This window comes from Zeugodacus cucurbitae, chromosome 3 (genome assembly GCF_028554725.1).
Source record: "Zeugodacus cucurbitae isolate PBARC_wt_2022May chromosome 3, idZeuCucr1.2, whole genome shotgun sequence".
In the NCBI taxonomy this organism is placed as follows: Eukaryota; Metazoa; Arthropoda; class Insecta; order Diptera; family Tephritidae; genus Zeugodacus; species Zeugodacus cucurbitae.
The window spans coordinates 57,692,191-57,715,837 of NC_071668.1; the positions used below are offsets into that span (position 1 = coordinate 57,692,191).

Below are 23,647 nucleotides of genomic sequence, written 5' to 3' on the forward strand. Positions count from 1 at the left end.
AAATTTCCATAGTTTGCCAAACTCTTGCTCGGTAGTAGGCTGGTAGATCTCATATTTTGAGTTTGATTGTAGTAATGTACCTAGTCAATAGGTTTGAATGTTTACGCAGTTTAGATTTCTTTTCTTTCTGCTATCCTCTATCTCCCTCTTTACTATAAGGATATCAAGATCTTTCTGGTAATTTTCATTACGCATGTACCATGTTGAACCCGTGATTGTTCTAAGCATTTTAGATTGGAATCAGCGTATTATATCTTCCTAGCAAGTAAGCGTTCTGCTGATTATATTATATCTTCTGCTTCCATTGGCAGAACAACTATAAACCACTATAAACAAGCTGAGGGTTAGAGTATTGGGTCGTTCAATAAGTAATATCGTTGAATGACAATGGGTGACATTTTCACATCAAACTTAAGGTTTTTTTGTAAAAAAATTGTGAATTTTTGTGGAATAATTTTTGTTTGGTGCCATATCGAAGATGGAATAAGTATTTTATTGTTGAATATCAAAAGGTAAAAATGCAGTTTAAGCCAGGCAAAAATTATGTGATTATCGTTCCGATAATTTCGATCTTCAGAGTGCACCACGTTATTAGAGGTCTCTTGAAACCGATGTGGATAAAATAAAGCCATAGGTCGAAGCAAATTGTCGATTAACAACTCGAGAGAATGGATCAAAGTGGAGAATATCTATGCAATTTCATAAAATTTGTTAAGCAATAATAAATTGGGCTTAAATTGCACTAAAAAATTGAATTACTTAATGAACGATCCAATATTTTAAAATACTATTTAGAATATGTATTTTCATGTATATAATTAATACTCGTCTACTAAGACTATCTCTCAAAGCTTTAAGCTTTCGCTCTGAGAGCCTTTTTGACTTTAAATCGAAAACTCACACAAGAAGATCTCTCAATCTTTATTACATTTTTTTTCATTTTGAATTTCGCCCGAAAATATATCATTGAAACTTTTAAATTTCTCTATATTTTTTACAAAACATAAATTTCAATTTTAAAATTAACAAATATGCGTTGACCTAAATATCAGTTGCTAACTTTCATATTTTCGCAAAAAACCTTAATTGCCTATAAAAGCTTAGTAAAATCAGACAAATAAAATAAGTTGCAAGCTCATTTGCGGATTGGATACTTTTTGTGCGAGTCATTAGATTTTATTTATGTTAATTACATGCTGCATACATGTAATATGTAAGTATGTATGTAATCTCAGACCCTCAACAAGCAAATAGGCCGCAGAAGTGTCCGACTGAAAGTGAAGCTGTTGCAATAGCTCAGCATATTTTAATTACACGCCAAATGAAAACTTTTTGCAAAAAATTAAAAGTTGATTGAACAAAAAAGAGGAAGATAAGCATCATCTACAGGCTTTTTCAATCGACTACTGGCTGCATCACTCGAGTAATTATTTCCCCCTCGTATATATTCGTATGTGTGTATGTACATAAGGCTGGATGCTGAAAATATGTTCCTTTCGCTCTCCCACATAAATATGATACGCACTAACTTTTCCTCCGTTGATGACCTTTTGGTTTTTTGTCACGTTTCAAACATTTCGCTATCAAAAACACATTAACACGCCGGTTCTATGGGAAAAAGACATTATTTTTCGGTTAATCGGCAGCAGCTGTTCCGATGTTAATTTCCGGTGTGAAAAATAACTTTTGCATGAAGTTTAAACGAAAAAAAAGTAATCGGAGGGAGGAAGTAATGTATGTTTGTTGGTTACACCTACCACATTAAAGTGTAATACTGGTAAGTGAAAGGTTTTATGGCGCAAAATTAAGGAAATGGAATAATTACTGTGGAAATGAAATAGTTATTTTATTTTTTCATTTGTAAACTTTACAGCATCGACTTATGCTAGTATTATACATATTTCGTTGGCTAATTAATTCCGTAGCAAATTTATAATCAAATTTTTACGCAAAAAAAAATTACCATAAGGTTTTTTCGAGAAAAATTTAATGACCCAAAATTTATGTAATATTCTACTTTGCCTTCAAACGTTAGTGCTATAACTAAGCAAAACCTATAAGGAGTTATAACTATGTAATGAAAGCAAAACTTGGTACAGAGGGAGGATTATATTTGGATGGATTTTTTGGTGAAAGTGGGCGTGGCGCCGCACTCTATTAAGTTTTTTGAATATATCTCATAAGCTACTAGACCAAGTACCAAGGTTATGTTGAAAACTACTAAAAGTCACCCACTTATGGGTCAAAATTATATTTCCTGAGCTCGTGACTCGACCAACTTCAACAAAATTTGATTCATAACACTCTCTTGGCATCCGAATGCTATGAGAACTTTGTACATTACTGCATTAATATTATAGTTTGGTAACACCCGCCAAAAATTCGCCGAAATCGGACTATAAATTTTCAAGGCCCCATTTATCGAACACGAGGACTTGATTACTTGTGACCAATATTTTTACCGAAAATATTATGGAAATCTCTCAGATATTCTAAAGAAATTAAAATGAGATATGCTTCTTATAATAGCGTGCTTCCGAAAATGGGCTAAATCGAGTCAATACTTCCTTCGGCCGCCATATGAGGTTTTTTAAATTTCGATGGACTTTATGAAATTTATTACATCACAACAAAATTATTTATTTAAACCTTTCTTAGACGACATATTTAATATTAAATACTCTGAATTAAAATTTCTTTTGTCTCAGCCACCCTACGTACACAAAACTAGAAATAGAAAACTCTTCTCTCAAATCCAGTAGTCCCTTTTAAATACCTTGTAGTGTTTTCCTAACACCTTTCGAATTTAACCTCAAATATATTTACGCTTACGGCAAATTTTATGACCATTTAAAGCTAACCCAAACATTTAACGCCTGATAGCATATTCCAAGGGAGAGATATGCACACACATCGACTAGTATATAACGTGCAAATAGCAAAAACGGTCAGTTTAGTGCGATAAACCAGATGTTGCTGTGCAAAAACCAGAAGTAAAATAGGTTGTGGCAAAATCGAGTGGGTGAAAACAACAAAAAAAGCACACATGTACACATGCTTAAACTTTTTGCTCGCTTGTGCGCTTTTATTGCGGTAAGCCTATGATTCTCTAGCCATTCTAGGGGGGGTACCCCAACTTTTTCTCTAAATGCTTGTTCGACCTTCCACTCAACTTTCTTTTTAGGCCTGTCTGCTTGCACATATTCACGCTTTGTTTATTTTATTGTCTATTTCTACAATTTGCCGGATTAGTAGGTGAGCGCAAGGTTTTTTGTTTCGAGCACACAGACGTGACATTTGACCACCTTTGGCACCGCATGTTAAGAAAATGTTGAACAAGTTGCTATTATTTCAATATTTTCTGATCAATCTAACATATTCAATAGTGAATTTTTTACTTTATAACAAAATTGTTAGAGTGCCTATTTGGGTGACAATTCTTCTTTAACAGAAACAAAAGCTTTACTAACTTACATACTGATGTACATACAATTATTCGCATACATATATATACCCAAAACAACCGTGAAACTACAAAAAAATTAAAAAGTTTACTTATTTTTGTGATAAAAACAGCATGAGACTAAAGCTATTCTGTATTATATATAACGAAACCTCTATACATACCTACTCAGAGAAAATATTAAAACATTAATATTTGTGTTATATCAACACAAGTTGGTAGTTTAACATGTATTCTACACTCCCTGCAGGAAAAAATAAGGCAATATTTTTTTTTTTTAATGTAGCACTGAGAAACATTTTTGTTCATAATAGATCGTTAATAATGTAAACAGATTTCTTATTTTCAAGTTATTAAAAAATCTAAATTCGAAGTGTTCTAAAAATACTGGAATTTTCGTTTTTTGAAAAAACATTTATTCATTGGCCCATATTAATTTGTCGCCTTCAAAATAATGTCCATTCGATATTATGTACTTATGCCAGCACTTCTTCCAATGGTCGAAACACTTCTCGTACTCGATTTTTGGGCAGGAATTGACGAAATATCGGCCAATACGTGAATGGGTCTCGAATAAGCAGTAAAGTTACCGAAAGTGCTATGATCATTTCACGTCATCATCTGCCTGATAACTGCGACTGCATAAATCAGGTAAAAATTTTAGTATACCACCTAACATCCAAATGGACAGTGAACAGTCTACCTATTACTAAAGAGAGATACATCTTATTTAGCGAAGTTTTTTATAAAGATCACCACTAGTATAGTTTAACTACAGTTAAACAAGGAGAGACGCCAAAAGGACATAGAAGTTCCTTTCCACATGTTTTCTTTTATAGAAAAGCCTTGTAAACTCCAGTGACGCTAAACAGTTCAATTAGTTTGGAGTATGTGGTAGGTACTATTAGAACTTCACATAAAAAGTTGGAATTCGTAGAAGTAGAACAAAGGCCACATTAAAGATCGACATTTCCTATGTAATGCACAGAAATCAGACTTGTTCCAAGTTTTCCCACCAAACTTCCTATTGGGTTTCATCGAGATATTCACCGCTCAACTAGCTATCAAAAGCTAAAGCTCCAGTTACCGATGCTTGACTTGACTCAGCTTCGAAAAATTTGGCTTGGAAAACTTAAATGCAGACTTCACACAAAATTCAACTTCAGCTGTTATTATTATAGTTTCTGGGTAGAGTTGCCAGATGTTCAGATTTCGCTTTAAAACTAAGTTTTTTAAATAAAAATATCACCAAGATTGAAGATTTTAAAACTAGTATACAAAAAAACTTCACTATTAGGAAATCTGTTATATTATATATAATATAAATAAAGTTAAATAAATAAATTGCGAGAGTATAAAATGTTCGGTTACATCCGAACTTAGCCCTTCCTTACTTGTTTTATATTATTTTTTTGGATTTATTAAAAAATAAATTTTAATTTTTTTTAAATCAATAAAAATATTTTAGTTAATAAATTTGGAAATATTGTAACTGTTTTTAAAGTGATATGGCAAGCTTGTACACCGAAAAATTCTCAAAACTTTTGTTCTACCCAAAATTTATAATTATTTTTCATTTCTAATAATTAATATCGCTGCCAAATTTTTTAATAGTTTTTTTATTTTGCAAATTCTTTGATGTATGCATAGGCCTCTTTAAAGAGGATTAACAAGCTATTGTCAGTTTAGATGAAAATAATTATGTACCAATAATAATTGATAATAAAAAAAATATTTTCTAACACTTCGCAACTAAGATGCTTTAATTATACCCTAACGATTTTCGCTTGGGATTAATTACACTAATTCATCTACAATTGTACCCTACAAAGGATAATCCTAGGGTACTCTCTTTAAAAATTACTAGCACATATAATACTAGCATATATGTAACATACGTACATATGTATATGCAAATAATTTACGATATTAAAGCAAACTATTCAATTTCCCTTGCAGGCCGGCCAGAGCAGTTACTCCCGTGCGTGTGCGTATTTGCCTATGCAAGCATGTGTAACGTCTGTGTTAGTTGTTCTGCTCAATTTGCTATGTAAATTGACGTATGCTATTTTTACATTCTCCCCAACGCAACTCGATCAAAATGCTATTCGTTCCACTTTCTGACTCAGCAAAATTTTCACAAATTTTCCGACAATTTTTTCGTGTTTAAATTTTTGCTTGCTCGTCCTCTTCTCGTTGAACGATGAGCGATGAAATGCCTACGAACTACATACATATATAGCAAAATTCGTTGTACCGCCTATGGCTTGTTAACTAAATTGATGAAATAACTATGTGTGTATGTGTCATTGTACGTAAGTGTATATGTTTTTGAGTTTCGTGTGCGTGTAGTTTGACGCTTCCTGACTAACTATACAAAAACTGTATTGTATGACAAAACTGTTCACAGTCTATGTATTTCACAAAAAAAAAACTTTTAGAGTAGATATTAAAATATTTGTAACAGTCTAAAAAGTTGTTGATTAAATATTTTCCACATTTTTGTATACAAAACATTTTTATGTCATATGGCAGACAGATGAAATTCGATAATGTTATTGGAGTCGTTAAAATTTAAGTGATTTATGAAGTGCATTTTTTCACAGCTAAATTGGATAAAATTTTTAAGCACCAAATATTACTAGTGATGATTGGTGATGTGAACAATGGCACGCCCACAGTATTGATTTTTCTTCAAGTCGAAACGCAGAGTGATCAGGTCTTTTGTTATATTTGTGGAAAAAATGTGGATACTTTTTCGCTGATGAATACTCAGATTCTAAAGAAAAGATAGGTGTGTACTTCAATCACACGAGTTGTAGTCCTGCAGTCATGTCTATTGAATAAAATGTGAAAAACACATATTTTTGTCGCTTTGCAGTGATACCGAAGTAGATAGTCTGTAAATTTATTTCGGAACAGTTGCTGAATCCGAGGCCCATTTAACCCCATCAGATTAGGGTTTTGACATAACCCCAATAAACCAAAATAGCGGACAACTTTTGTAAAACTTTATCGGATTCGCTTGAAACTCGTTACTTAGGGGATCAAAATTCGAAATTCGGATCCAATATGGCGAACGCTTTTTTGAAAAATTCATCTGATTCGCTTGAAACTCGTTACTCGAGAGTTATTGACCTCCGATTCAGATACAGCAGAATCGGAGGTCAATTTGACCCCATATGAACAGGATTTTTTCTAAACTTAAAATAACTGTCAAATTTATGTGTCATATATTTTTTTAAAACATTGTAAGATTTACATAGATAACACAGGTCCACAAAAAAAAAATCGATGAAAGGTTCCTTTGACCAAACATGGTGTATTATATGTATTTTGGGCCGCTGAAACCGAATCTTAAGTCCGTTTTGCTCCATCACGTAATTTTTTCCTAACCTCAAAATACATGTCGGATTTTACTTGACAGAAAAAAAAAATTAAAAATATTAACGGATTTAGCTTAATTTTAGGATATAGGGGTTTTGAGGGGTCCCTGATTACGAAAATAAAGACAAATTTTCAAAATTTAAAATGGCGGATCGAATATGGCCGTCAAAATTTTCAAAAAATTCTTCACTTTTTATAAAATTTTGTATCAAGGGATTTTCGAGGTCACTGATTTCGAAAATAAAGGTAAATTGTCAAAATACAAAATTAAAAAACATTAAAAAAATTTGTATACATCCGACAGCCATATTGGATCCGCCATTTTGTATTTTGAGGTTAGGAAAAAATCCTGACGTGATGGAGCATAACGGACTTCGGATTCGGCTATTCGACTTATAAAAACATTAATTAAAAAGATAACAAGAGGGAAATCACAATATTCGATTGTACACAATTGAGTTTCTTAGGTACCTATTCAGATAAGTTTAAGGAGGAGATAAATTTCGAAAATTAAAGAGATATATTTCGATTTTGGAGGCTAACTTCAAAAATGGATAAACTATATTTTTACTTGTGACTTAATTTCTTAAAAATTATTGCACCAATACCCAGAAAATGTCGATTTTGTCGTATAGTGTTAGATATCGTATCGAAACTTTGAACGCGATTATCTCTAAACTGTATTTTCAAAAACTGCTCATGCTGTAACCTAAAAAGTTATTGACCGATTAACCTGAAATTTTTAGAGATGTCTAATTATTGTTTAAAGATATCGAATTAAAAAATATTTTTGAGGTCAGAACTGTTGAAATGTGTACATATAAAGAAAAAATATTTTTTTTTATTAAACAGCCGATATAAATTTTAATTTTTTTACTTTTTTATTATTTTTTTGAATTTTTTTTTAATATATAGATTATTTTTAGATGCTGCAGTTTTTGATATCCCTTAACAGACGTTTAAAGAAATATTCAGCAGAACAGCCATTTGGAAAAAATAACATGTTTTCATACTTTATTGTGTCAAAAAAAAAATTTCAAAATTAATAAATGATCAAATTACTTTATCACATTAGAAAAAATCTACTAAAATTTAGTAATTCTATGAAGGTATTCCTTAATTTATTCGGGTTATTAGGTATTCCTTAAATTATTCGTACAATATATAATTACTCTCTCCGAAAATCCAAGTATAAGAAAAAGATATATTACCAATAACATCAACAACTCCAAGAAAATTTCAGACAAACCTATTCCCTAAAGCAACTCCCTGGCAAAGTTTTGTGGCATCACTTAAAGTCATTTAATGCATCTCCAAAACCATCGACAATGCAAAAGGGAAACCATACGAGTTGGGGAATGCAGCTAAAATATGCAGAAGAAGAACAAGAATATCAACAATATCTACGCTACTCACAACAAAAATATGTATGCCACTTAGCAGCATAGAGGAGTATGTGGGGCACAGCCACGAGCGAGAACGCCTTCTATCCAAGTAACTTTCACTTTTCTGAGTGCATGCGAGCTGAGCATAATTATACACAAATATGTGTATAAATATGTGTGTAAATATTTAAGAGGTGGTGAAAGTTTAATAGCAATGCATTTCTTTTAAATTTCGAGCGAGTGTGAAGAACTGCTGGCATTTCGTAGAAGTAAATTTCGCCCCTCAAACGAATACCCTGATGGCACTCAAAGTGTGGAAGGGTTTTAAAAATGCATACATTCAACATTGCATGTAACAACTTCAGCTTAAGCTTAGAAAATTTGTGGGATTTTCTAAAGGGAAAAATGGACATTTAGCTGATCGTAGAAACTGCGCTAATTTGTTCATAGAAATGTTGCAGACAAGCTTTCTTGCAATTGTAAATCAATAGTACCAAAACAAAACTGACAAGTATTTATTATTTTGTGGAGAATTTAGTTATTTATAACACAAATTCGTTATTTTGGGTAGGGTAACATGGTGTTAGGTGTGCAGGTGTTTTATCTACTGCATAATGTCAAAAGTGTACCAAAATTCACTATATATATTTAACAAGATTCATGATTTTCTAGCACTGATATTGCTTTAAAATGTCCTCTCTCGACGAACAAAAATTAAACTCTACAAGTCCCTCATCATTCCCGTCCTACTTTATGGTGCAGAAGCGTAGACGGTGTCAACATCCGATGAGACGGCACTAGGAGTTTTCATGAGAAAGGTTTTGCGGAAGATTTATGGTCCTCTAAACATTGCTGTATGTGTTATTCGACGACATAGACATAGTCCAGCGAATATAAAGGCAGCGGCTACGCTGGCCAAGTCATGTTGTTCGAATGGACGAAAGAGTCCCAGCTCTGAAAGTTTTCGATGCAGTACCCGCTGGTGGAAGCCGAGGCCTCCACTCCGATGGAAGGACCAGGTGGAGAAGGACCTGTATTCACATGGTATTACCAATTGGCGCCAAACTGCCAAAAGGAGAGATGCGTGGCGCGCTGTTGTGGACTCGGCTATAACCGCTTAAGCGGTATCTACGCCAGTCATGAAGAAGAAGAAGATATTGCTTTAAGTTATATTTTCGATAAAAAATGCTTCTGAAAGCGATCACATGACATTCTCAGCTCATCGCTATAGATATTTGAAAATGTCATGGATGTGTCATAAAGAATCAAATAGTTCAAATCGTAATAGAAGGAAATGAAATGTAATTGCCATCAAATACAGAGTTTCACCTTAAGGGTATGAGATCGAAAGTTATGATAATGATAATATTACTATAACTAATGATTTGAACACAAAGACGAAATGTCACTTTGAAGCCAGAAGAAATGGCAGAAAGAAGCTGTATTCGGATTTAAAAAAAAATGGAAGTGGTGTCGCTCCCTTATGGGTCGAAAACCATATCTCAGAAACTCCTGTATTGATTTTATGAAATTCGGTATATAATATTTTCTTAACAATCTGATGACACGAACGGAATATGGGCGAAATCGGTTCACAACCACGCCTACTTCGAATATATAACTAAACTTCAATTACATCTGATTCGTTCACTTTATAATATATATATTAGGAGCCAATAAAGATGGCTTAATAAAACTTTACACAAATACTGTATTTGAGCTAATAATAATAGTGTGTCTATGTACCAAAAATGTTAAAAATCGTGTACCTTGGTGATGAAACTGAGTGAAATCGGTTCAAGAATTACCTCAACACTCATATACTATATATGATGATTTTCTTTATGCCGGATATATGAGTCAAATTTTTATTATTATTAACCCAAACGATTACCCTCCTCCCGCCCAACCGACGCGTGGGGCACAGTCCGCAGACAAGCGGAATTTGCCGAGTCTAGAAAGGCAAGAGATTTTTAAGCGTCCGGTTCTCAAACTGCTCAGCTACAGAAAGCAACATTTCAACAGCTGAGATTTAAAAATTTATAAAAACAAAAAGTTAAAAATTTCTGAATATTATTTATTAAGAGAAGACAAAATAGTTTTTTTGATGCTAAATATTGAGTCAGATGGATCAAATGTGCTGGATTGTGAATTAAAATCATGACATATTCGGTGGAATGGTTCATTTAACTCAAAATTAGCTCTAGAAGATTTTAGAAATAATGGTCTAAACTGCCTGGATGAACGCAATGGGACATTAAACTTAATATCAGACAAAAGGAATGAACTACAAACTAAACCATTCAGAAGTTTTACTAGGAATATTATACCTAGCATTTCTCTGCGACTAGTGAGTGTGGGAAGATTTATAAGTTTTAAACGACTAGTATACGGGGGAAGATTCAATTTTGAATCCCAATGTAAGTGGCCTAAAGCAAAAAGTAAAAATTGTTTTTGAACGGACTCAAGAATGGGTCTATCAGAATGGGATTGATAGCTAGGATTCCATACCACAGAACCATACTCCAATATAGGCCTTACCAATGTTGTAAAAAGAATTTTAGTAATATACGGATCACTAAATTCTTTAGACCAACGTTTAACAAAGCTAAGAGTACCTTTAGCTTTTAAGACAATTGAATTTACATGAGAATTAAAATTTATTTTAGGGTCCATAGTAACTCCTAAATCAACAAAGCTAAAAACTTGCTCTAAACCGAAGTTATTTATTACATAGGGAGAAAGATCAACAGTTCTACGGGAAAAGCACATCGTTTTACATTTTTTAAGATTCAGTGGCATATCATTTTTGTGACACCAAGTAACTAAATTATTTAAATCCGATTGCAACTCAGTCCTTTCGTTATGAGAAGTATATGATTTAAAAAGTTTTACATCATCCGCATATAATAAGATTTCTGAAAACTTAATTACAGAAGGTATATCATTGATGAACAACAAGAACAGAATCGGGCCGAGATAACTACCCTGTGGAACCCCTGAAGTGACACTAATTGAATCGGATAATGTATTATTAAATAAAACTTGTTGTTTTCTGTTAGTAAGATATGAGGATACCCATTCAAGAAGTCTTGGTTGAAAACCAAGAAGATCCAGTATTTGCAAAAGAATTGAGTGGTTTACTCTATCGAATGCTTTACTAAAGTCTGTATATATAACATTCTTATTATCCCTAAAACCCATTGACACATGGTTTACAAATTCAAGCAAGTTTGTTACTGTAGATTCCCCTTTACAAAATCCATGCTGAGAAAATGAATTTAAAGGAGAGATTAAGAAAGTTATTTGGTCAGTGACAATAGCTTCAAAAAGTTTGGGTATAGCTGACATTTTAGCTATCCCCCTATAGTTCTCAACAGATGATCTAACTCCACTTTTATGCAAAGGTAATATAAATGAGTTTTTCCACATTGACGGAAAAATACCTTGTTTAAGAGATAGGTTAAAAAGCTTAGTTAAGGGCAGATAGATATATTTTGCACAATTTTTAAGAAAGCTTGAGGGAATCAAAGCACTTTCACAAAGTCAGCAATACATAAGTAATATACATTTTATAAATACATGCACAATAAGACATGAATAGGCGTGTGCTATAAGTATCACTGATTCAAAAATTCAATGATATCCTTCCATTGGAAAATTTACAACTTTGTTAGTCACTCGCAATGGGCGTTTATGCAAAAGAGAAGAAGAGTAACACATTTCGATTGGAAATTGCAAAAACAACAACATTGCAATGACGCCATACAACATGTGAACGCTCGAAATATACTCTTATAATATAGATATGTGTTTATGTATATGCACCTAAAGATACGCACTATGGCTTTGTTTCCGCCTACATTTGTATGCACGTGTGTGTGTGAGCCGAAACAAACGTGGTTAGCGCGAACAATACAAACGTCAATGTCATCATTCATTCATTCATTGAAAAATGAATTTTAGGCGACTGAAAATCCGATGATAAATCACTTTTATTTTGGACAAACGTCGTTCAAATATGCTTCCGTTACACTCTAAGCATAACATAGTATGAGTGCGTGTTAATATACGAGTATGTGTGTATGTATGTATGTCGTGTGCGTTTATTTGCTTACACGTATGCATGTGTATTGACCAGTGACGCAATAGCCGCACAACACAGGCTTATACTCGCAAATCATGCTCTCTTATCGTTATGCTTTGCCGTTGACGAAGCAACAATCTGTTGCGCCTGCCATGGCGTATGAGTGATCCTTTTGTAAATTGATATCTAATGTCTGGTTTTTGTTTTTTTTGTAGCCAAACTTTATTTTGCTGTTTACGTTGGTCATCAAATGGCCAAACAATACGCGGTTGATGATAATAAATGCCAAAAAGGCAGAGCGCGTCCCGTTTTGCATTTATTGGGCATTTTGTGGCCTATCTAATGAATGGTTTCTCAGCTTGTACGGTCAGTAAATGGAGGCCATTGATTTTGTAGGCAGTATACATATGCATATGAATGTTGACACCTATGTACATATATACCTATTGACATTGAAAAATATTCATAAAATGAATAAGAAATTTTAGCTTCTTGTGCTTAGAACTGTTTTGAAGTATTAAATCCGTAGTAAATATATTCTTGTTTTTTTAAAATAAATTCAATATAAATGGTATTGTGCTTGGAAACATGGAGAATGATCAGACAATTAAAACTTGTTAAATTAAACCAATTACAGGTAAACTTTCAACCAACGAACACCTCCCTTTGAGCGGACATATTGTCAAGCACCTGTGAGTTCAATATTTAGAATAGATGATCCTCTCTTAGGCGGACTCTCTCTTGAGCGAAGGCGGACCTCTGTTGGGCCTCATAGTCGAACAAGCGAAAAAAAGTTACCGAAATGTTCATAAAATTACTTACTGAAGTTTAATAAGTGTCTTAGTGATAACGTAAATATGAATTTGTGAAATGAAATATGGGGTTCCCCGAATAAAATCACATAATGCTGACGAGACAGGTCTTTTCTTCCGAACTTTTCCAAACAAAACTTTAGCTCTAAAAACAAGATTGAAAGAAGAGAAAGGTTGACTTTACTATTTTGTGCAAATATGGCAAAAAAGAAAAACTTCTTGTTATTGGAAAAACTGCACTACCGAGAGCTTTTGCGTCTTGCGATATTAGAAAACTTCCACTTAGTCCAGTCCATCCCAGACAGTCAAACATTAAGGCATGTATGTCATGTGACTCAATGATAAAGTGCTAAGAGAATTCGAATCGTAAATAGAAAAGTATAATTTTTTCTAGACAACCTAACATCTCAGACTCACGAGATAACTATAAAAAGTGTGAATATAAATTTTCTACCATGTAATACGATTTAAGTTTGTCAGCCTTTGGATCAAAGAATTATTCAAAATTTCAGAGTTCTAAAATAAACTACCCACTCAAGCGCACACAACTCTTGGGCGGGCAAAAATCATTCGACCGTGAGTGTCCGTCCAATAAAGGTTTCGCTGTATTTGTTATGCTAAATGTAGATGATTGTATTGTTTGGTGAAAACTGTCCATCCTTGCTTCATACCAATCAATAAAATTCGTTTAAAGAGGCGGGGGCTCATAACGTGATAAGATCAAACAATGTATTTCACCTAGTGTAAATATGCTGCTACAATCCACGATTGGAATTGTAATGTTCAATATAACATTTTGAGTGCCAGATTAGGAATCTCTGAGTTAGTTTTTGATATAAAGAGGAGAAATATTTCCGTAGTACATAAAAAATACCCCATTCGTATAAGAGTTTTAGACAACTTAGAATAATGAATAAATCAGCGTATAGTTGCGAGAACATACTTATATCTACCACAAATGACAAATTTTCAATGCTTATACTTAGCTTGGTATACCATACAATAGCTTTGGTAATTTTTAAATATGAATAATTTAGAAATAAACAATATTTTTCACACTTACCAGTACAATTACTTCAAAAATCGTGCAAATCTGTAAATAAAATAAAATAAATATTTTATTATACAAAATTCATTTTTTTATTCTAAATATCGTTTTTTTTCAATATTAAAAAAAAAAAACTAAAAAAATTTGATTCTAATGACTTACAATTCATTTGTATTCTAACTACCTAGTAAGTTGGGTATTTTCTTTAAAATCTTGATTTTTCTGTAATATTTATAATCTGGCAACAATAGTTGTTTATATTTACTTAAACAACTGTTTGTAAGTCGTAAAACTAAACGAGTTAGATATAGGATGACATTCAGACTTTTTAATGGAAAATGTGCGTGGCGTCGCACACTTATGGGGTAAAAACCATATCTCAGAAACAATGAAGATAGCGGAATAAAACTTTACACAAATACTGTATATCATCTGTGGTTTCAGGGCCCAGATATCGAACATGTCGAACTCAGCGCCTAAGGGTAAATTTAAACCGAAAATATGGGTAAATCTCTTAGATAATTTAATGTAATTCAGAGGAAATTGTTTTTTTCTAATAGTTTTCTGTTCCAAAATTTATTAAAATCAGGTCATAACTTCCCCTAGCTCCCATTTACTTAATTATAGGTTTTTCAAAAATACGATGGGCTTTATACCGCATATATAGGTTAATATGTGAGATATCTTAGCAAAATTATAGTCTTGGATATAGTGTACCTTGGTGGTGACAATTAGTGAAATCGATTCAGGATTTACCTCAGCCCTCTTATATTATATATGATGATTTTCGTTTTTACTCGACTTGACTTTATGTCGAATATATGGGTCAAATTGTGTGTTATCTTAATTAAACAATATCAATAAATTGCGAGAGTATAAAATGTTCGCTCGCACCCGAATATTGCCTTTCACACCTTGTTTTTTTACTATTCTCTACAGTATTTATTTATTTATTTTATTTTTATAATCCAATTAAATGAAAAATATGTACAGTTAAACTGTTTAATATTAAAAAATTCTACAATTTATTGTGATTTAAGGGCACAAGAAAATCCATCAAGCAACATGGCTGTCCCCTGATCGAAACACGCGCAATAAAATCGATCACGTTGTGATAGACGGAAGACATGTCTCCAGTGTTTTAGACGTGCGTACGCTCCGAGGACCAAATATTGACTCGGACCATTATCTAGTAGCAGCAAAGATACGCACCCGCTTGAAGAACAACAAAGCGGCGGGGGCCGATGGACTACCGGCCGAGCTATTCAAATACGGCGGCGAAGAACTGATAAGGTGCATGCATCAGCTTCTTTGTAGAATATGGTCGGAAGAAAGCATGCCCGACGATTGGAATCTCAGTGTGCTCTGCCCAATCCATAAAAAGGGAGACCCCACAATCTGCGCCAATTACCGCGGTATAAGTCTCCTCAATAACGCATATAAGGTTTTGTCGAGCGTATTGTGTGAAAGACTAAAGCCCACCGTCAACGAACTGGACCTTATCAGTGTGGTACCTCGAAAATCGACATTGATATCATCGGTAGTAACAACCGTGCCGTTTGTTCTGCTTTTTCCAGACTAGATAAAGAAGCGAAGCGTATGGGTCTGGTGGTGAATGAGGACAAGACGAAATATCTCCTGTCATCAAACAAACAGTCAGCGCACTCGCGTCTTGGCTCCCACGTCACTGTTGACAGTCATACCTTTGAATTAGTAGAGTATATATATATATATGTATATATATAAGGGCACTTCATGTAAATAAAGAAAGCTTCAAGTTCCTCTCTAACAATTTTATTCAAAATCTTTTAAACCTACACCATATAAATTTTACAAGCTAATCAATCTTTTATTTCGAATAACAAGAACAATAACACTAAAACTACAAACCAGAAACATTAAATGCGGTTTAAGTAACAACTGACAGCAACAATTCGTAGCTATCATGAAAATTCAGTATAGATGAAACAAAGAAAGTAAACCACACAAGTATGTTGCTCATACGCCTCGGCGTGCCAGTGTAATCTGAGTGCGCTGCATACGTTCAAAAATCAAAGTATATAACAATGTATATATATATGTATATGTATATATGAAATGCAATACTCGACTGCAGTGCTTTAGCGAGTGAATGCGTTAAATAAGCGAAAGTACAATTAAAATCGAGAAGAAGAAGAAGATTAAAATGAAAATGAAAAAGCGAGTAACGATGTTGATTGTCATTATAGACTTTTGCTAACTGCTTATTTTACAGCTGACAGTCAATGTAGCCATTCCACCTGACCTTTTGCTGCCTACCAGTCTTTGCGGGTGATTAAAAGGTGAATGTGCCGTTGGCGTGTTGGTTGAGTGCTTAAGCGCAACAGTAGCAAGCTACTAGGCACGACAACGGCTGCTTGCTGCACTGCACTTTTATTTACACTCACCACCTTCGGATTTTACCACTTCGTTGGGCTTATGTTTTAAGTACCGGTAGCGTATGGGTTTAAAGTAGTTATGGCTTATATGTGTTCCTCGAACTGTCAGCCAGCCAGCCACGATACACAAACACCTATGCAATAATATGTTGCAGCTATCGGTAACTATATATAGACGCAAAGAACACACATTACTTTTTATATACTCGTACTCGTGTAGTCGGTCAGGTGGTTGCAGCTGTACTTAAGATGCGCTCGAATACACAGCTTTACTGTTACGGCTTGATTTTATTTTGCTCTCACATTACTGTTCTTCAGAGTCGTAAGTGTGTGTTAAATGATGGAAATTATTTAATGAGTTCAAAATTTATTTTCTGTTGTGTTATTGTAATGATTGTTGGCAACAACTTGCGTTTAATTGCGTGTGAAAAGCCAATAGCCCAGCACATCACTAGCGTATCGGTTGATGTGGTCTTAAGTAGATCATAGGTGGCAGATGAGTGCCGTACTCGCTTATGTGTATAACAGGTAAGCTAACTTGACAATGTAATTGACTCTTTAATCTGCCATACATCGTAGACCACCTTTGGGTAATTTTTAGAAAGGGAAAATAGAAGAAATATCTTTTAAGCACAAAACTGCAATTTCGTGTTTTTCACTTTGGAAAAATATGAAAAAAATACATATAATTGAGGAGAAAAATAATTTCTTAGTTAGTTAGTGGTATGTTCCATTGTCCTATTTCGAAATCTGACTTTATATTTGACTTCTAATTTATTAGAGGCTTTATGATCTACTACCTTTCTTAATCAAAACTATTTTTTGATGTTCTGTTTGAGAATAGGTGAAACACTGCAGGTTTACATACTTTTATTGTCATCTTAGAAGTTAATAACTTTTATTTTCAGTTAAAAAGACAATTAAAATCGGCGAAAAATATAAAAAATTTAAAATTTCTTCGAAATTATCTTCTCATTTATTAAACCTTTTTATTAGCGTTCGCTTTTGCTTTTTATACTCTCACAACATTTTGCACAGAGTATTCCAGTTTTTTTTAACAGTTGCTTAAAAGAGTAACTTCGCTCTTCTAAAAATTTTCGGAATCGGACTACACATTTTCAAGGCCCCAGATATCGAACATGAGGGCCTCAGTGCCAATGAGTAATTTTTATCGAAATCTCTCAAATATTTTATATAATTATAGAAGGAATTGTTTTCTTCTAATAATGTAATTCTATTCCAAAAATTGGTGATCGGGTCATAACTTCCCCTAGCTCCCACATACCGCATATATGAGATTTTTCAGAATTAAGTGAGCGTATAGGATTGGATGGGAACTAACTCAACATCTTGGGGCACATTTTAATCCATGAGCACAGTCTGTATTCTATACATAAAATATATTATATTTCCTTAATTGATGAACCATTTATCAAAGAACTCTCGAAATAATATAATGTTTTTTTTTTTTGGAGAATTGAATAAACTGCAGTGGAAATTCTCTGAATCGAATTACCATAATTCACAAAAAAACTTCGAGTTAGAGAGACTTCGAGTTATAGAATTTCCATTGAAACATAAATTTTTTCAAAAAGCTGTAAAATATAGATTTATACACAGTTTTAATTATTTACTTCGCATAAAGTTTTATAAACTTTCGTTAATACATGTATTCTGTGATTTTTTTTGTTGCAGTTTGCTATTGTTTGGCTCTTGACATTTGTATCTCATGGCTTACATGATTTATGCAATCTATAAGTGTAAAATTTATTTATGTTCGCTTCTGCATATAATTAATCGATAGCAAAATTTCATATTTTGTATTATGCCCTGGTCGAAAAGTTCGATTTATGAAAGGGAATATGTATGAAATTTTATTTCTATTTCCAATTCAAGAGTTTGAGTTATGGAGAACTTCGAGTTAAGGAAGTTTGAGTTATGGAAGGAAATTTCTATGGCATTTGATTTCTAAACGTTATTGCCAATTCAAAAGTTTAAGTTTTGGAGATCTTCGAGTTATAGAAGTTCGAGTTATGGAAGTTCCACTGTATTTTCTTGAATTTCACCAAGGATATTCAATTTCTGCTCTGAAGGCATTAACATTTACTGATATATATTAACAAGTAAAGAAATTTTTTGCTATGAAATGAATATTTCAATGTTTAAATGTATACGAGTATGAGTTTTTAAGTGAATTCAATGGGGTTCGTACTTCAAATAACAATAATGGGAAGCAATAACTATATACTTAATTGCGTTGAGATCAACATGTAATTGATATGCACTTGACACGACAGATAGTATAAGTATATGCGTGCTTAACATATAGTCGTATAATAATTAGATGTAAGTATTATACACCAATTATTGACTAAAATATTCATAGCATAAAAAAGCGCTTAGGTGTAATGCATATCCGGCACGGTGAGAGTCTATCACTTTTCTAGAAAGTGAGTTTAATCTATAAGTTTCATTTTAAACTAAAGAGAAATTAATAATTAGAGCATTGGATCTGGCATTAACAGAGTAAAACTAAATAAATTTACAGACCAGTTAACCCTTGACTCGATTTTGTAGAAAAAATTTCTCACCACACCTCCATTGAAGGACTATGATAAAATAGTCATTACTACACACTTACTAGTGTGATCTGAAATCTGTGGTAAAGCTTATAGAACAATATCAGTAGAATAGGGAGTATTCTATTAAGGGTAATTATCTTAGTACATAACCTCAAATTTTGTGATAATGGTGGACGAGAGAGAGATAGAGTATAACTCGCCGGCATAGATTATAAATACATATTTTTGGGTTATAAAATTTCTAAACACCATATTTAATAAAAAATTGAGTTCAGTTTGTTTTATGTTCGAGTTATTTCTTAGATGGCCAACATAGTAAATAATATTTAATATTTCAACATTATAAACTGTATAAGCATTGTTCTAACTTACATTTCACCAGCTGAATAATTTTCTACTTTTATTAAGTTTATATATGTGTTTTAAACTCTTTCAATATTCACAATGCGTTCCAAAGTTTATGGTTCATGAAAGTTTAAGAAGCTCTTCGCTAAAAAAATTCACAAAACTGGCAGCGTGTGAAAAGAAATCACAACATATTTGCCAAACAATCACACACCAAGCAGAAAACATCAAATTATTATTAACTCGATAAAAAACTTTCAAATATTTATTTATATTGAAGAAATGGAGAAATCAAACTCCAATCAAGCCAGTGGCGATGCGAAAAAGTTTCACAAAAAAAAAGTTGATACTGAAGAAAAGAAAAAAAAAACAAACCCAGGACAAGGACAGCATAGACACCTACATACAAACACACATCACAATTGTCTAGCGACTGTGTGTGCGATGAAAGGATACGCGTATTTGTGAAGAACTTATTTGCCGCATGCCGCATGTTGCACATCAGCAATTGCGTGTCACGTGTAATTTACCCAGCGGGCAGCATAAGCAACCACAGCAACAACAAAAACCGCATATAAACAGTAGCGGTAATTTCAATGCGAACCGTCAGGCCAACAGCGAAAACAAGCACAAAAGTAACTCAATTTATATACAAATACCAAATAATTGCTTTGCCCTGGGGAGACGAGACGCGTAAACATGGTCCATTGCGGGTTGCACAACATATCTAACCACATACATGTACATGCACAAATTTGTATTACACAATGCAACAATTGAAGAGGCAAGTGAAGGCAATAATGTCGCCAAAGCGAAGTGAAACAATAATAATAATACAACTAATAATAATATTCTATAGAATAGTTGTTGTTGTGCACGATTAAACTATTGCTACTGTACAATGATTGTACATGTGTTTCTACATATATGTATATGTATGTGTGTGGGTAAGCGCAAAAGTGCCGGCAAGTGGTACACCGTTGTTCAATCAGTTCTTGACGGCATGTGAAGAAGACTTATATATTTACATAGATACTAGAAATATATATATATATATATATATAGGATTAAACTACTGCTTTTGTACAATGGCTGTACATGTGTTTCTATATACATTTATGTATGTGTGTGGGTAAGCGCAAAAGTGCCGGCAAATGGTACACCGTTGTTCAATCAGTTCTTGGTGGCATGTGAAGAAGACATATATATTTACATAGATACTAGAAATATATATATATATATATATATAGGAGCGAACCTCTTTAAAAACAAAACAACAACAATAAATAGAATTTTATTGTTTTTTTTGCATATCTGTTTTCTACACAATTTATTTGGTGGAAATGTAAAATGAAAGTGTTTGTCGCATGCATATAAAATTTCGTTATTATTATCGCTTACAGCACTTTAGTGTTCTTCGGTTATTAGTGGTAGTTGTTGTTAAAGTGTAACTACTATGTAATTTAGTTACTTTTGGTAATGGAATAATTTTGTAAGTGATAAGGATATGCGTAGAAAAGTTGTTGGGATTACCTAAAACAAAGTTAGTTTTGAAATATTTTTGTTGAAAATTGTTCTTACATTTAAGGTTAGTGATGGCTCGTACAATATGGGTAAAAATATTAGGGAACGCAGATCCTCATAAAAAGTACGTGGAGGCTAGAGACGACATGAAACAATGCACAGTGGTTCCCCATAGGCCAAAAATAAAAAAAAAATTTGACAAAATGTATACCGATGGCCTCTAAATTGTCTATACTTCCTTTTGTAAACCGGCTTTTCCTAAAAATCTAACGGTACTTTCTGAAAATAGAGTTAAATGCATGAACAATTGATTTTTTTAAAGCACATCAGATTTTTTTTTTTTTATTCCGCAGCAACAACGAACTTCCATTTGTTCTGGTAATTGTTCAGGTTAACGAATCAAGATTATTTTTAATGGATTTTGAAGCTAAAGGTATTTATTTGTAATTAAGACTAACGTGATTTGTATTTGTATTTGTGAAATTAGTATTTTATTTCACCTATTTTTTTGTATCTTTTTTCTGCGCCTTCAATGTCTTTACATAAAGTCTTAATTGTGTTCCCCCGCGATCCCCCTTTAATTATATTTTATATAGTATTTAGCAGAGTCTTAAGGTAATAAAAGTGTTAAGGTTAGGTGCTGAAAGTTGCGGATGTATTTGCAATCGTCAAAATAATAATGGCCTTTGAATTAACTATTTTTAAGTTCAAACTCATCATAATTGGGCTAAAAAAGCTTGGAAAGAAGGACAAATCGTCGTTATTTCAATCTGTGTATGGTTTATTACAGGAGACATTATAAGTTTGCTGTTGAATAGAAGTTTAAAAATGAACTTTATTAAATTGGTTGACTGTGTGGGTTGGATGGGGGAAACTATAACGACAAATCATGTTCAGCTTGTTTATCGTTTTCTTAAATGTTTTTACAAAGCCTTACTGAAAAGCTCCGACCATGACCAAGAGAAGTATGTTTGCGCATCATTGCTATATAAGTGCAATTACTATTCTATGTGAGCTATTGGACCTAGCAGATGTGGTAAATTTTTTTTACTATACAATATTTAATATTTTTCTAGGTTTTTGGTGAAAATTTCATAGCGATATCTCAACGAATTTATGACCGCGCTTTTAAAGAAACTAAGTAAAAAATTTTAATATAGGGAAATGTTCCGGAAAAATGGGGTACAAAATTCGTAAAGCGACACATCACAAAACAATCTCGCAGGAGGATTAAATAATTGTTAGAAATAGTAATCAAATGTAAAGCTGATCCCTTTAAACCCTCACGGGCAATTATGATCGAACTGAACAAAGAATTGGGCTTAAACATGTATATTATACCAGTGCGCAGACGTCTAAATGAAAATAATTTATAAGGCGGTGCCAGCAGAAAATGTCCGATTGTAGAACATTTGAACATCGTGGGAAAACCCAAAAAGTCAGACCAAAATACACCTAAAAGTCTCTAAAGCATGGTAGGTAAAATTAAAGAGATTAGGGGACGTTTTCAAGGGTTTAAGGGCTACTTGAGATATCTATTGAAAAGTCACAATCGCATAAAAATATAATGAGTAGATATCTGGCTTCAAATCCATACACTAGTTTTTAAGATATTAAATTTTGGCGTATATGAGTTTTGTGACACAATATGTTATCTACTACGTTCTATATATTTATTACATTTACAGCCCTGTTCTGAAAAAACCTCATAACTGAGTTGTGAGGAAAAATTTGTGAGGTTTCTTGTGACGTATATTTTGTGAGTCTATTCTGGCTCGAACCTCATAAGAAAAAAGTTTAAAAAAGTCACCAATTGAGGTGAAAAGCATTTTGCTGTCAAACAGTTGTTTCAAAAGAAATAAATTCAAAATAAATACAAATTGATGTAAAATTTGTAAACAAATGAAACAAATGAAATTGCGTATTTACAGTCGAAAGTTAAAAAACAAAAGAATTATAAAACAAGTAAGGAAGATATGGTTTTTGACCCATAAGTGGGTGGAACCACGCCCATTTAAAATTTTGTATACCATTTTGAGAGCAGCTCTTCTGTACCATCTTTACAATGAAATTTAAGGTTTCTGGTTGTTTTCCTTAGTGAACTTACTGCATTTTTAGTAATTTTCAATATAACCTTTGTATGGGAGGTGGGCCGTATGACCCGATTTCCTTCATTTTTGGACGGTATAAGGTAGTACCTAAAAGAAACGACTCTAGAAAGTTTCCTTGATATAGCTTAATTAGTTTGCGAGATATGTACAAAAAACATAGTAGTGGGCGGGGCCACGCCCAATTCCCCAAAAAAATTACATCCAAATATGCCCTTTCCTAGAACAATCCTTTGTACCAAATTTTCGGTTATCGCCATTTTGTGGGAGTGGCAATGGTCCGATTACGCACATTTTCGAACTTAACCTTCTTATGGTGCCAAGAAATACGTCTTCCGATTTCATTTTCATTAAGATATCTCAATTTTTACTCAAGTTACAGCTTGCACGGACGGACGGACAGACGGACGGACAGACGTCCGGATTTGAACTTTTTTCGTCACCTTATTATTTTGATATATATAACCCTATATCTAACTCGTTTAGTTT

General features: G+C 33.1%; 1 protein-coding gene across 2 annotated transcripts in view; it reads right to left on the reverse strand.

The window, feature by feature from the left end:
- Positions 1 to 23,647, reverse strand: part of LOC105217309 (short neuropeptide F) — a 168,259-nt gene that overhangs the window by 15,579 nt on the left and 129,033 nt on the right. For both annotated transcript variants that reach the window (XM_054226488.1, XM_054226489.1), the window contains exon 3: positions 14,198 to 14,227. The gene's annotated coding sequence lies outside the window, so the exon portion shown is untranslated. The remainder of the gene's footprint in view (positions 1 to 14,197; positions 14,228 to 23,647) is intronic.